The sequence below is a fragment of the Silene latifolia genome, chromosome Y (assembly GCF_048544455.1).
Source record: "Silene latifolia isolate original U9 population chromosome Y, ASM4854445v1, whole genome shotgun sequence".
In the NCBI taxonomy this organism is placed as follows: domain Eukaryota; kingdom Viridiplantae; phylum Streptophyta; class Magnoliopsida; order Caryophyllales; family Caryophyllaceae; genus Silene; species Silene latifolia.
In genome coordinates this window covers 128470372-128480950 of record NC_133538.1, presented here as the reverse complement: position 1 = coordinate 128480950, position 10579 = coordinate 128470372, and positions in this window count along the sequence as shown.

Genomic DNA, 10579 nt, shown 5'->3' with positions numbered 1-10579 from the left:
TAATTAGGGTCTATGGACTTTCATATTCAAGGCTAATTGATACTATTTTGTCAAAGTTTGAAGAAATTTAAGGCACTTTCTTTGGGATGGCAAGGACAAAGGGAAACACAAAGGCACCAAGTGGGTCTAATCTTACTAAGGGGCAAAAGACATTGGTTTCTAGAGGAATTGTTGTAGCACCAATGGTGGAGAGGCAAATTGAGGCTGTTACGGCCCGCGACATTCCATCAATTGAGCCGATTAAAGGGCTTCCTGAGGTAATTTTTATTGACTAAAATCATAAGAAATCCTTTGCTTCTCTACTTAGCAAAATGTTTTATCTACAAAGTTCTTATGCCATGATACTTTGAACCAACTTGGAATCTTGAAAGATACACGATCATTCTTCGAGTCTATGAGTTTAGGAACACTTTTTGACATGCATGAGCTTACCTATAATGCTTTCACTCTTGAGTTCATTAGTTCTTTGAAGATAACTAGACAAGGGGATCAAAAATACTTGGAATTCCTTCTTGGCAACATAACCCATAGGATTGTAATTCATGCTTTTGCTAAATTATTTGGAATAGAAATGCCTTTCCGGTCATCTAAGAAACCATACAAGTTCAATGCTAAGCCTCTTTGGTATGTCATTCCGGTAAAAGAGTTTACTAATTTTAAGCCTTGTTCGGCCTTATATTTTCATCAGCGGGCATTCGCTTTTGGCACTGCTTCGTGTCTAATACTTTGATAGAAATAAAGTAAGCTTATACCTTGTCGGAGCTTGATATGGCTTACCCTGAGTCCCGTCTCAATGTCTAAGGGTCTTACAAATCTCAATACAACATCATACAATTGTTGATTGGCCGTTGGATGGACTTGTCATCGGGCAAGGACAAAATGACTTTTATTGTCAATGGTGGTTTGGTGACTAAGCTAGCAAAACATTTTGACCCGGCTTCAACCAAGATGGCACTTATAAACCGGTTAACGGGGAAACACGTATGAACATGTCTATGCTTTTTTACCTCTTCTATTGGGTGAAGAAAAATGTAGATAATGTGACAGTGTAATGGTTGATGAAGGATTTCCCTTCTCTCACATTACCGGATAATGGATTCCCGCACCTTTCAAAGCGAAGGAAAAACTACCGTCTCTCAATGTATACAACCACCGCATCAGCTAAAAACGGTGAGTCATCTTTGCCTTCAAGTTCTCAAGCAACTCTATCGACTTTAACTATTCTTCCTTATCCTTTTCCATATAAACCCTATGTCCATGATGATCCAAATGTTGTGGTGGGAAAAGACTATAACTCGGGATTATTGCAACATATCCATGATGAGATGTACAAACATTGGGTCAACAATTACTATGCCCAATACCCTCCGCTCTGCAACTTGGCTAGGAAAGGGTTACTTGACCCTAACGGGCCATTGCCGGAGTGGGTGGATCGAAAGATTTTTTCCCTAGACTTGTACACTTCAAAAGATGAAGATGTTGTATGTGAGGATGGAAATTAGAGTGATGGAGTGAGTGACAAGGTTAATGATGAAGCTATCAATGTAACTGATGATGATGATGATGAGACATATGATGATGACCTATTATTAGACATTTCTAATAGTGATCTAATTAACATTTTAACTTTAGTCATTTAGGATCAAGTGCATGCATAACAAAAATGAAATAAAGAAAGAAAAACAATGTTCCTTACATTGTTAAATGGTTCGAAATAGGGCAAAAGTAAGGTCTACTACCTTCACTTGTTCTTGAGATAATGTAATGTGGACGATCCTCCTAACCTCAAGAATAGAAGTCCTCCTCAAGAGATGCACCCAAGACTACAGCCCTTAATACTAATATATTAATTAACTAGATTAATATACTAGTTTAACCTTAAGTTCTAATATTATTTGAATTACTACTTCTAGTAATGTTTTTAGAAATATTAGAATGAACAAATTTTATCTAAATCAATTTTAGAGAGATGAGAGAATCATGTGAGAATATTAATATTGCATAAGAGAAAAATGAGAACATTTTTCTCATTATAGAGAAGGGGAGCCGGTTTGGGGAGGTGTCCCAAAGCCAATGCATGGCTTCTACTTTCTCTTTTTATCTTCTCAAAATCATAGGTGTGTAAGGCTAGCAATTTAGGTAATGATTGTGTCTTATTTTAACAATTAAATAAAAACACCCACTAACCCAAAACCCTCCAATTTCGGTCCACCCATAAAGTGGACATCCATTTTATGTTTGTCAATTGTAACATTGTCATACAATATGTCACATGTAGCATGTAACATGTTATTAATCAATTTAATGCATATTTAACAATTAAATATCATTATATAAATTAATTAAATTACAAATACCAAATTTACTAGTAATTCATAATTACTTGTGTATAAAATTGGTCAGGTTAATATAATTCACAATATTTTGTAATTATAATTAACTATTCATTCTTATCTCAATTGTTTCATAAACAATAATCAATTTTAGTAATAAAAACATTTTAATTACTAAAACGAATCTTATTTAATTGAATTACAATAAGATACGTATTCTCACTCACAAAATAAATTGTTCAATTTTAAGGAGTTAATTAACTTATATCGATATACAATTAATTAACTTATCTATTAATGGAATTGTCCTATAGGTGTGACCTTAAGGGATCAACTGACCACCACCGTCAAACGACAGTAATGTCAAACTCTAGTTAGCCAATCATTACCGATTAATGTTGATCAGTTGACTAAATAATTGAATCATCCCTTGCGTATTCTTATCATGAGATTTAAACATGTGATCGCACTATTGTTGAGGACACTTACTGCAACAATCTTCCACTTGTCTGAGACAAGTGTGAGTCACCAATTCTCTTGTCCTATTACAATCTTCCATTCAATGCAAGGTGTCTTGCAGGTCGTACTTGCATTTGATCATATCTAGAGCGGTTTCCTCGATCTGGAGAGTAACTGTTTGACCGGAATTATCTACCGTGGATACCATCCAAGCGTGGGCATGCATTTCAGTTCCCTACTCCTCGAGTGACCTTGATATTTTACACAACCCTGACCAAGGGGTGGACAATTCCTATCGCACTATTCCCTTTGTATAGCCACAGTTCATTATGACCCAAAATATACTCATTTGACTTCAGTTACGATAGTCATAGAGCATAAATCAAAGCCGATCAGAAACTTGTTCCATCTTGGGCGAATAGTCTCTAGTCAAAAGAATTGACTCATAAGAATACTAGAGTAGCTTTCGCCACGACCAGGCTTAATGAATTTCCAGAACTCTATAAGCGGTCACTGCCCGACAGAGTGTCCCATACAGGCTGTCTATGTGATCGACTAGTCATCCCATATGACCCTATGACACTTGAACTTGCCATCAATCGCATCACACTCTAGTCACTTCAAGATGTCACCTTCTATAAGTAACTAGGGGCGAATACTATGTCAATCCAGTTCACTTCAATGGGGTTCAATATTGTCTCAACAACCCATTTGGATATAACAAGGTAATGGATGAGTTTAAAGAAACTCGAACGTTAAATACAATTATCATATATGAATAGTCAATACCTTATTACTACTTCATATCTTATAATCTATAGTGTACATTTTACACTAGTTTAAATTGCAATAAAAGCTTGGCAAATGGATATACCATGTATCCATGTATCCATACATTCCAACTTTATGAATTGCTATTTCCTTTTATTCGATGTTATTTCTAATAACATGAATTTATCTAAGTAGGTGTCTAGACATATTTCTAGACTTGGGCTCTTTAACTTGAAAGATGCTCCCACTGTTATCATATAACTTGTGATGAGATCTTTGGTAGAGGGATATACTCATAGTCCCTATGTTAACCATCTTACCACAATGTACTCAGATTCTGTTTGTAGAACTTGCAATGGTTGATACTAAAACATTTTTCTAGTCACTTACTCCTAAGTCAATAAAATCATCCTAGGATTTCGACAAATCCTTATATGTTTGGAAACTAGAGTTTGTGCAAACCTTCAACACACAACTCAGTATGTCATCCAAACATAAGAACGAATCCTTCGTTCTCCTCAAGAATTTTAATGTATGTTCTTGAAGGCTTTCTAATGACCTTCATATGAAATCACTTGTCATTGACTTATCATGCTCCAAGCATATGATTCATCAGGGCATGTGCATATAATGGCAAACATGATCGTTCTAATGGCGGAAACATTAGAAATCGATTTCATGTGATCAACAACTCATTAGGTTCAGTGAATGACTATGACTCTATCATAGTAATTCCACTTTCATCAATATGAATAACCTCCTCAACCTTGTTTATATTAAACAGATAAAGAATCTAATAAATATAAGATACTTATCTAAGTGCCAATCTAAAATTCCCTATGTTATAGTAGTTTTAGAATTGTAGAATGCATCATGTCTTCTTTCATCGAGAATTGAAAACCAAAATACTCCTTTGTTGATGGTAGTGTTAGCATGTCATTCTCAATGAGAAATATGACATTAACATGGAAGACAATTTCTCTCACTGAACTTCATGTTTAAACGTGGCAATTTTGACTCCCACTCAAATCCATGTATACACATGGGTTCTCGACAACTCGAGCAAAAAATCTATTTTCTTATCACATGATTGAAATGATCATTGCAATCTATGAGTGTTAATTAAAACCTTGTGCTTATGTCGTACACATACCCTTTTCTAAATACCTATTTAGAAATTGGTTTTAACATCTAACTTGATCATACACACTATGAGGTGTGGCAATGATGACATGGATCTTAGCATAGTTACATGTTAACTTAGCTTTGTAGACATCTTTATGTCTATCTATGCAACTCTATATAAAACTATCCTTTTGCACAAATTTCACTTTGGTTCATAAGGCTCTTATGTAAAATTGAATTGAAATTACTTGATACAACCACTTCATAATCTTATTATATGAAGAACATTTTCTTTTGGTCTCCTCACTAGTCTGAAGATTCACCTAAGAAAGCTTTCTTTTGGTCTCCTCACTAGTTACCTAAGAAAACTTTCTTTTGGTCTCCTCACTAGTTCCTAACTAGTTTTATGTTTGTTGCTAATTTACTCCCACTCTATCTTTTGAAAAATACATCTATTTTTCTCAAAAGATAGCCTTATGAGCAACAAACAATTTCATACTTATGATTGTGAAGGAAGAAAGTATCGCACATGATAACCTTAATTGATGACCCTTTTGTAAAGTCATTGTAATCTAGCTTCAAGATAGACTAGTCCTTATAAAGTAAAGGATTGGACTCATATCCATGTCTTATACAATTTAAGGGTCTTAAGCCCTCCCATAGCTCGTATGGAGTCTTATAAGTGGTTACAAGTCTTAGTAATAAGTGGTGTAGCCAATTGGTTTGTTGAATTCCCTACTTTGAGTTCAAATAGCTCTATTTGACTTTACAATCGTTCTTTCTTATATCAAATAAGATGTGATATTTAGTCATAAAAGCATGAGGGAGAATCAAATTCATAGCTTATGAACTCATTAGAATGATCCAATCGTTGTAATTATTTTATGATCAATTTAAGTCAATACAATTTATGTTTTTGATGTAAAAGTGTATAATGACAAGTTTTTAGAAGAAAGAAATTCCATAAAAGAGTGACTTGGGTTGAAAACCAAGTCACCAAAATCCAAATATAACCATTGTGTTTGAAAAACAAAAGGAAATAAACCAATTTCCATGCCAAACAAGGAAATTTTAAGAAGTTCTAAAACAACATTTCAAAAAAATACAACAATAAAGAGAAGACAATCAAAATAAGGGCCAAGCTTCCATAGGTCTTCTACTATGGGCGGCTACTCTAGCTTCCCTTGAAGAGCCTCCTTAGGCTTGCTTGTCTTTGCCTTTGTCTTTGCTCGGATGCCCTTAAATACAATTAAAAAAGGGTAAGAATCACAACTTGTATCCAAATACCAAAGTTGAGATTGAAATCAAAACATGAATGATAGGGAGAAATATATATATATACATACATATATATATATATACATATATATATATATATATATATATATATATATATATATATACATATATATATATATATAGATTTGGGATCCTATGAGAACCACCTACATAGTGAGAACCGTGAGAACTCCACCTTAATGATTTTTTTTCTAAAAAATGATGACATATTTGGATTCAGCATAGAATTTTATGTCTAGATAAAATATTTCTTGGTCCAAAAATAGTAAATTATTGACCGGAATCGAGACGAGAAACATTTTATTAATTTTGATGCACCTAGTACTCATTTTTCATGTATCTAACAAATTTCACGCACCTAGAACTCGTTTTCGTGCACGTAGAGCCTGATATTTTCATGCACCTAGTAATCATTTTCATGCATGTAACAATTTTCATGCACCTAGTATTGATTTTCGTGCATCTATAGTCATTTTAGTATACCTAATTGTATTTTTTTACATTAACTTTATATTTTGTTAATAAAATCCAAATTTTTTGTTTAGTTATACATATCTATATATATACATACATATATATATATATATATATATATATATATATATATATATTACCTACTGGAACAATCTTTCCAGTTTTGAGATCTCCAAGATACTTCAGGCAATTCCTCTTCCAATATCCTACGCCATTACAATAATGGCATTTGTCGTCGGAAGTAGCACCTCTTTTGGAAGAGATTTTCTCAATAGCTTTTCCTTTTCCCTTGAAGGGAGTGGGTTTCTTAGTCTTGGTTGCACTCTTTTTAAACTTCCTTTTGATCTTATTGTTAATAACGAGCACATCCTTGGTTGATCTAACATTTAGACCCATGTCTCTCTTGGCTTGCACAAGCATTTTGTGCAAATCATAGAGAGTAGTCCTCATATTTCCATGTAACACTTGCATCACCAATGGCCAACAACGTCCTAGAGGTGTTTCCTTCCAAGTTCTCATCATAAACTCTACTCCATATCAAAACCCCAAGCAACAATACTCGAGTTACCAAGTTCTCAAATTCCAAGTATAAACAACAAGGCCAGGTTCTATAACCTTAGTATCATAAGCAACTCACACTTAACACACAGAATCCACCAATCAATTCTACTCACTTTATCAATAAACTAGGTATAAGAATCACTAAGTATGTCTCACCACATTACCTAAGTCTTTCTGATATCACAACCTCTTAAAACCAGGGTTATCGGTTAACCACAAACAAACTCCACAAAAGTCAAATTTTTCAACCAAGGTTAACATTTCACAAAAGAAAGGGAAATATCTACAAGGCGTTAAGGGAGGATAAGCAAGGAACAAGGACAAGTTGGGAGGTACAAGAGTAACTTCCAAGGAAAAAGAAAAGAGGGTTTAGAAAAAGAAATAAGCATCAAGAAGTAAAGAATAACGCAAGGTACACAACGAATGAGGGATATCTTCGGGGAAGTAGACGCATTCTTCAAAGGTTGAACGAATCTTTAATTCCCGGCAATAGGCGCCAAATCTTGATCTTCACGTAGGTAAGCCCACGGTCATTGATCCAAGGGCACAACAATTATTAAATGACAATCAATAAACATGTTAGAACCTAACAAAGAGCAAACACACTAAAGAATACCACCTTAGGTCCTTAAGTCTACCCATTTCTCATTTATTATTCAAGGTAGAGTTCAAATTTAAATTTGCGGTACACGTGTGTGCGACGGGAGCAACCTAGGCTCTGATACCAACTGTGAACCCCCGCGATAATATGGAAAACATAACTTATAAATTCAAGTGGAAATTAGGAAATTTTTGAAACTTTTAAAATTTAAAGCGCAGGTTCATTAAAATCCAAAACACAAATAAAGATTTGCGGAAATAAAGGTTAAATTATACAAACGTGATAGTCAAGGTGAGGGAAAACATATCCCTCGAATGACAATACAATAAAAGGTGAGTCTCAGCAATCCTAATAAACCGACTACAAGGCCAAAGTGCTCGCTAGCTCACACATGTCTTCAATCCATAAATGCACCAAATCCGAATCATGTGAAGCAGTTAAGTAGGGGATCAACCAATGCAAATTACTAAAATAGAAACCGTAGCCATTATTTGGAAAAACACTTAGCAAACATTCCACGTGACGGGGCTACTAATGTCACATTCATACTTATGGCTTGCATCTCACCATACGAACGGATGGGAACATCAATCCCGACGATCATATCGCAACTAGAGGGCTTATAGCTCACCCCTAGTATCCGATAGGACCAAGACAAACAACACAAGGCATAACTCTTGCCTTGAAAGACAAACACCAATATCTATAACCAAGCAAGACCTTTACTACTCATATATAAATATATAACTCCCCTAGTAGGATGACAATGGTACTCCCAAGACTCAGTCCTAGTCTAAATTTGGCCAGACTCTCGGGACAGAACGGTTCCCGATTCGACATGCGACAGAACAGTCCGCATCTAAGACTCGAAGACAGATCGAAAATCGAGAACCCACAATCGGCATGACAGTCCGAAAGAGGCGGAAGATATGAGCTAAACTCACAATTGCAGGACAGTCCGAAAGAGGCGTAAAGATAAGTTAAGCAATACGGTATAGCATAAAGGAATTGTCATAAGAATACGACTCAACCAAGCGATACGAGTCAACTTGGAATGAGACTAATAATGTAATGAGCCGATGATAATCCAAGCAAGACGTTTCATGCTATATTATATTCATGAATATGAGTAAGTAACCCATTTCTTCAACATTTGTCACTTGAATAACAAAAAGAATGTAAATAAATGGAAACGGACTATTTATAATAAGTAAAACAAGAATTTGATTATAAATGACTCAAATGTGAGATAAACAATTTATTACGTACAAGGCATAAATAATTAAATTGGTCTCATATTAAAATGAAAACACGTCATTTCATATATAAGTGAGATAATTAAATAATGCATTCCAAGATTATAAGTCATGTGAGGAAAACATATAAATGAACGACATTTAACGAATTACATCATACAAAACACTTGATAAAACTTAAATAACCGCAAACAAAATATTCATGAGACCACACCATTTTATAAACTAGCCCAATATCCAAAAGCATAACCCAGCCCAATTTGACAAGCTATAATTCTATGTGGCCTGTTGGTATCAAAAGTGAACAGCCAAGATATCAAATACACCCAATCATAAAACAAAAAGGGGAAGGAAGAAAAGAAAACAGGGGCATGGCTTATGATTGTATACCCTGCCCGAGACTAACCCAAGCAACCAGGTCATGGCCACGCTGCCAGCCTACGGCCGGTCACCGGTCCAAAATCCAAAGCAACTCCTGTCCCCACGGTCAGACACGCGCCGTAGCCAACACTGTCACCACAAGAACTTACCCGAAGCCACCATACAAGTAAATGACGAAACTAAGTTAAGAGCTTATATGAGATGGAAACTTACGACGACCTTACGACTCAAGGAAGCCACCTACGCACACCTGGACAGCCACCATATACCCGCTAACAACCGATACGAGACAAGCAGCGACACAGTGACTTAAGACGGATTTTAAAGCATAATTAAGACAGAAATCTCTCAAGTGACAGCCACACTTGTAAGCATACCTGAGACGGGACCAAAACTGCTAAGTTCGCATATACCCACACCCAACATAACCCCAAATTGACTTACGAATACTGCCCCACGACAGCCCACCCGCAACCCGACTTCGACTGTCCCAAAATATCCCGAATGTTGCATAGAACTGCACCGCAACAGGTACCAAAACAGTCCTCATATAACTGCAAAATTATCTCGAAACAGTCCCAAAAACTGTATGAAAACCAACTCCAAACACAGGGTACAACACGTCCTAAAATCAGTGTTTTACTGTCCTAAAATTAGCATCAACTCAACCACAACCACCCGTCTAAGCGAGCCGTAAACCGAACTCAAGTAACGAAACTCAAAACAGAATTCAGGCTCAAAACAGTCCAATACAAACACCAATATAAGACGAAATTTACCATACCAATGAGAAAAATATAAAGAACCAAACTTTATCAAACAAGAGCATATAAAACAACACAAAGGACGGAAATTTCGACATTTGTCGAGTAACCTATCACCGTTACCTTAGCTTCTCAAATTTCTGAGGAAAACATCTAAAAATACGAGCCTCTCATCAGTCTTCAAAGTCTTCAGCTAAAAGGAGGAAAAACGAGTCGTTTAAGATAAGAAACTGAGTTGTCATTTAAGACGAAATTTTCGAAACCACAGCAAAACTGAAACTTTCTTACCTTGAAAGAAGGAGGAAGGCAAGAGGAAGAAAATGGTATTAAAATTATGGAAAAAGGTTGAGAAAAGAGGTTGGGATCTGAGGTTGAAGGTGACGAAAATGGTGTTTTGGTCCGTTTTTGTTGTTGTTGCAGGGATGTCGTTGTTGTTGCTTATAAGTGTTTCGAAAGAGGAAGGGAAAAAGTAGGGGGTGGGGACGGATATCATAACAACAATAATAATATATAGTAATAATAATAATAATAATAATAATAATAATAATAATATAT